Source organism: Vigna angularis, chromosome 8, assembly GCF_016808095.1.
Source record: "Vigna angularis cultivar LongXiaoDou No.4 chromosome 8, ASM1680809v1, whole genome shotgun sequence".
Taxonomy (NCBI): Eukaryota; Viridiplantae; Streptophyta; class Magnoliopsida; order Fabales; family Fabaceae; genus Vigna; species Vigna angularis.
The window spans coordinates 14231979-14237978 of record NC_068977.1 but is presented as its reverse complement, the minus strand read 5'-3'; the positions used below and the strand labels follow the sequence as shown (position 1 = coordinate 14237978).

The following is a 6000-nucleotide window of genomic DNA, read 5'->3' as shown; positions in this document are numbered from 1 at the left end:
GAATCACCTGTATAAGCATTTTATGTGCACATCTATCTCAACATCAATCAATCAATAATCATCATCAAGCATTACTTATCACACAATCACAGTCAATAGCAAACCATCATAACAAACCAGGTTTCCAATAGAGTACATCAACCCTAAACAAAAACAAAAATAAATAAGTTCAGAACACTTAAACCAACAAAAGCATAAGTTCATGATAGCATTCATCAGTAAATGCTATCTCAGCTCCTCATCAATCTGAGCTGTCCTCTGTATCTTCCTTTTCTTCCTCATCTTCATCATCTTCGAATGCATCATCATCATCAGCTTCATCTTCTTCCATCTCTCTAACTGAAGCTTCAGCTGCTTCAGCTCCTTCTCCTTGCACTGGCTCCTCTGTCCAAGCTACCACATTATGGAATTCCTCCATAGTCCACCTGTGAGCTGGAGGTGTATCATACATCCCCACAATCATCTCAGCTGTAGCCACCTGCCCTTTATGAATGGACTGTAACTGAGCACCTATAAGAGACATGTACATGTCCCTCATCTGGAACGGTTCTGCTTCATGTGTTTCAGCAGATGTCTGGCTCTGTGCTTGCCCTCTCTCTCTACGAGCACGGCGTGGTGGAACTGGCTGAGCTGCCTCCTCACCTCCACAGTACTGTTTGTAATATGCCTCATCAATGGCTTTTCTTGGCCTTTCAAATGGTGGAGCAGAAGTGTCCACCCCAACTATCTTGCAAAGGTGAGTGATTAAGGAGGGATGTCCTAGGGGTGCTTTGTTATTTGAGGTGTTGGCACACACACTAATCTCATCAGCTATCACCTACCCAATATTCACATTTAAGTTCCTAATAGCACAGTAGATGAAGAGTGCCCTGCTGAGAGTAATATCTGACACATGTGAACATGGCTGAATGTTGGCATGAGAAAATGCCATCCAATACTTTGCAAGAGGATTCAGATCAGTCCTCCTAATGTTAACCACTGAGCCAGATCTATTCCTTTGGAAGTGTCCTCCAGATATACACAGTACTCTCTCTACATCCTCAAAATCAGCCCCTTCCTCCGTGCAAAGAGCAAACTGGCACTGCTCACCAGCCCACACATTATCCAGGAAGTTATTAATAGAATCAGGATCATACCTGATAGCATGGCCTCTGACATAGCCCAGATAATTTTCAGCTGGATAATCACCAATCTTCTTTGCGTTGGTGTAGAATTCTTTTACCACAACTATGTTGGCAGGTGCAGGATATGTGGCTAGCTTTCCCCAGTCATTCCCTAACAATTGCTCTCCAAATTGAGGAGCAAAGTTAGGTATCATTCCAGCTTTTCTCTCCATAAGGAGTCTCCTGTCTTGCACCACCTTGAAGTGCTTCTCATGTTTCCGAGAGAGGAACCTACTAGAATGGGGCTGTTCTGGTTCCTTTTCCTTTCTCTTGGTTGCCATGGTTTTCAATCTTTTTCCTGAAGAGGATGTCATTCCTGCAATCAAATACAGATACAAAACCACAGAACATGATGTTAATCATTAGTCCAACACAGAATACAACTCCTTTTCGGAGCTAAACCACCACTGAGGGTCAGATTTACCCCTCAGCGCCACCAGTGCCACGTTCCAGAACGCAACAAATCAAAAAACTCAAGTCTGGCAGAGTGCCGCTCAGCGGCAATTTACCCCTGAGCGGTAACTCTGCAGAATTTTTAAAAACCTCTTTTAAGCTGTCCTAACTCCACCCAAATGCAATTTTCAGTTTTCCAGATCATAATCATGCAGTTCAATCAGTTCAAACATCAATTATATCATCAAATCATGCATAGAAATCAAAAACCCCTAAATATTCATGCTTTGACAATCACATTAAAAATTGAGAACCCTAGAATGAACAAAATGCTTTTACTTACTTGGGTGGAGATACTAGATGCAATGAGAATGCTTCCAAGCTAAGATACTCTCTTCCAACCCCAAACTTGAATGGAACACTAGTGAGCAAGTGAGTGGAAGAGAAATTTTCAAGAGGGAAGAATGAAAAGATGTGGAAAACCTTGGAAAAGGTATGTGGGAGTGTTTGTGCAGAGAAGAGCCTGGAAAGAAAACCTAAAACGCAGCTTGGGGTATAAAAATACCCTAATGGGCTCGGGTCCCGCTAAGGGGAACTAAAGCCCATTCTGCGAGAGTACCGCTCAACGGTAAGTTGCCGCTCAGCGGCACTTTCGTGAAGTGCTCTTCTCCTTCTTTTCTTAACCTACGTGCCTCCTAGACATGCCCCTCACTGGTTCCCTGCAATTCAATGTTTAGAATACTTATGCAAACCCTATTATGCAACTAAAATGAAACAAACAAAAACAATCAATCAACTGGGTTGCCTCCCAGGTAGCGCTTGTTTAACGTCACGAGCCTGACCCAAAATCCACCAACACCCATCAGTAGGTGTTACAATCTTACCAACACCCATCAGTAGGTGTTACAAACTTACCAACACCCATTAGTAGGTGCAAAATTTTCTCACCAACACCCATTAATAGGTGTTACAAACTCAGTATCCTTCAGTAGATACTTAACCACCTAGCATCCTTCAGTAGATGTTATATCCAACAAAGTATTTACAAAAATAATGTCCACAAATTAAAAGTTACAAAACAAAATCAAAAGTTTTTAAATCACTGGGTTGCCTCCCAGCAAACGCTCTTTTAACGTCATTAGCTTGACCCAGTAAAGTTCAAGTTCCTTCTTCATGGTTGATGTTGTTATCCCACCAACTCCTCAGCTGTTTCCTGTGCACTGTTTTGATTCTTCCAAAATGTGGAGATTCTATCTCTATCATCTCCTTCTCTTTATAGCCTTTCACAACCCACAACTTATTTTTGATTCTCACTGGTGTACCAAGTTGGGGTCTTCCTTTCTTCCAGTCCTCAGGAACTTTTCTTCCTCTTCCAATCTTTTCTCCTTTATGCACCTGAAACAACAAACAATGGTTACCTGTAACCTTGGGCTCTTCATCTTGATGGCTAGTCATGTGTGCATCTTGAAATGCAGCTTTATAACTAGCTTCTTCCTCCTGTGTTTGCCTCTCATCTTTAAAGACATCTACAACAACTCTCTCCTCTCGGTCCTGGAGTACCACTATACCTTCGTTTACATCAATAATAGCTTTGGCCGTTTTCATAAACGGTCTTCCAAGAATGATAGGTATCCTTTTTTTCTCCATCTTCATCACCACAAAGGCTGCCAAGAACTGGAGTTTACCCACACAAACTATAATGTCCTCTACAATCCCACATGGTTCCTTTGAAGATCCATCGGCCATCACCAAATTAACCTTAACAGGTTTCACATTAACATTGCCAATTTGCTCCAGTAAAGAGTAAGGTATCAAGTTAACACTTGAACCTAAATCAAGAAGAGCTTTTTTAATCTTTTTCTTCCCTATGGTACAAGGGATAAAAAAACTTCCTGGATCTGTCGCTTTAGGAGGGAATGACTCCTTTTTAACAGTTTTACACTTCTTTGCCTCATCATCTCTACGTCTTTTCTTAGTAGAGACTTCTTCATCAGATTTAGTGTAAACTGTAATTTGTTGTAGAATCTGCTCCCAAGGTGCATCATTATCCACCATCTTGAATAATTCTGTGAAATCCATTTGTTTCCCTTCATTTATTGGAAACGGAAAAGTATTTTTGCTCTCTATTTGTCTTTTCTCTTCTGTTTCTCCTTCTTCTAACTCAAGTATCTCTTCATTATTACTCTCTACCACCTTGCATTCTTCTCTGGGGTTAACCTCAGTATTAGCCCCAAAGTTTTTACCTGGCTTCTCTTCCACCTGCTTAGTGATCTGCCCCATCTGAATCTCCAAATTCTTTATAGCAGCTTCAGTGCTCTTTTGGGTAGACTCAGTTTTCTGTATGAAATTATTAAGAGTTTCTTCCATCCTCATGGACCTTTCATTAAGCATAGAAATCTGCTGCCATAAGGTGGGTTGCTGCTGCTGCTTATTAAATTGACCAGCTTGCCCAGTTTGCCCTTGACCAATACTTGGGGTTGGTTTCCACCCTTGATTGTAGTTCCCTTGACGGTACTGATTGGTCATGTAGTTCACGTCCTCTACGGCTTCTGCTGGAAAGGCACATTGACCATTGATATGGTCACCTCCACATAATTCACACAACTGAGATTGTACCTGTGCAGCAGTTTTCAACTCTTTAGGCAATTGTGCAAGTGTTTTAGTAAGAGTCTCCAGCTGTTGAGTTAGAATCTTATTTTGTGCTAGCAAGGCATCTTGTGTCTGTAATTGTAGAACTCCCTTCTGTTGCAAAGGAGCTCCTTTTTCACTGTTGAGCTCATTATCACTAGTAGCCATATTTTCAATAATTTCAGTTGCTTCCTCTGGAGTTTTCCATTTAATGTTTCCTTCTGCTGAGGCATCAAGCATCATCTTGGTTTGTGAACCAAGACCTCCAAGGAATGTAAGGACTACTTCCACTTCATCGAATCCATGCGTGGGTGTTTTTCGTAGCAAGCTTTTGTATCTATCCCATGCATGACCCAGTGATTCTTCCATGCCCTGCCTGAATGAAGAAATCTCTTGCTTGCCTTTATTCACCTTTGATTGTGGGAAGTATTTATTTAGAAACTTGGTTACCACTGCTTCCCACTCTGTGAAGCTTCCTTCTGGAAAAGAATTTAACCAAAGCTTAGCATTGCCTCCTAATGAGAAAGGAAACAAGCTAAGTTTGATCGCTTCATCTGGCACCCCATTGATTTTCACTGTGTTGCAGATCTCATTAAATGTAGTGAGGTGCTCATATGGGCTTTCATGAGATAACCCAATAAACTGATTGCTCTTCACCAGTTGGATCAATGCTGGTTTGACCTCCATGTTAGCTGCATTGACTCTAGGTCTAGCTATACTGTTAAAGTGCTGAGGCTCAGCTGTATTGGTGTAATCAGCAAGAGTTCTTCTGATATTATTGTTCTCCATATTTTCTGTGCTATGGTCAGAACCTTGTGGTGATGGTTGAAACAGAGTTTCCAGAGGAGGGAAAAGTTCTCTAGATGTTCGGATTCTTCTCCTCCGTCTACTCTCGTCTAAACCTTCAAGAAGAGGTTCTGCAGTTACTTTGCTCCTTGTTCGAATTGCCTCCTGCATACACAAGAGAACAAAACCCTAGAATATTTGGTTAGCACAAAAAGATATAGGAGAAGATATAAGATTCAGAGAATAAAATAAAAACAGAAAATAAAATAAAATAAAATAAAATAAAATAAAAACAGAAAAAATAAAAACAGAAAAATAAAAACAGAAAAATAAAAACAGAAATTCAAAATTAAAGTCAAAGATAATCAATAATCACACAAATTAACCAGTTAAACAACGAGTCCCCGGCAACGGCGCCAAAAACTTGATGGACAAATTTATGAACACCAAAATGTGACATCACATTTTGGTGTTCATAAATTTGTCCAACACTCCTGCCCATGCTCCTACTCCTGCTCCTGCTCCTGTTTCTGCTCCTGCTCCTGCTCCTGCTCTTGCTCCTGCTCCTACTCTTGCTCCTGCTCTTGCTCGTGCTCGTGCTCCTACTCCTACTCCTGCTCCTTCTCCTTATCTTTCTCCCTCTCCTTCTCCATGTCCTCCTTCTGCTCCTGCTCCTTTTTCTTCTCCTCTTTCTGCTCCTGCTCCTGCTCCTGCTCCTTCTCCTTCTCCTTCTCCTGCTTCTGCTCCTTTTCCTTCTCCTTCTCCTGCTCCTACTCCTGCTCCTTCTCCTTCTCCTTCTCCTTTTCTTGCTCCTGCTCCTGCTCCTGCTCCTGCTCCTGCTCCTGCTCCTGCTCCTGCTCCTGCTCCTGCTCCTGCTCCTACTCTTGCTCCTGCTCTTTCTTCCTCTCCTTCTCCTGCTCCTGCTCCTTCTCTTGCTCCTTCTCCTTCTCCTACTCCTTCTCCTTCTCCTTCTCTTTCTCTTTCTCCTGCTCCTTCTGCTTTTCCTTCTCCTACTCCTTCCGCTTTTCCT

General features: G+C 41.9%; 1 protein-coding gene across 1 annotated transcript in view; it reads left to right on the top strand.

Moving 5' to 3' along the window:
* LOC128193728 (uncharacterized) overlaps positions 1-6000 on the top strand; it is a gene marked incomplete at its 5' end in the record, with an annotated part of 29329 nt that overhangs the window by 3128 nt on the left and 20201 nt on the right. The gene's annotated exons all lie outside the window — the stretch shown is intronic.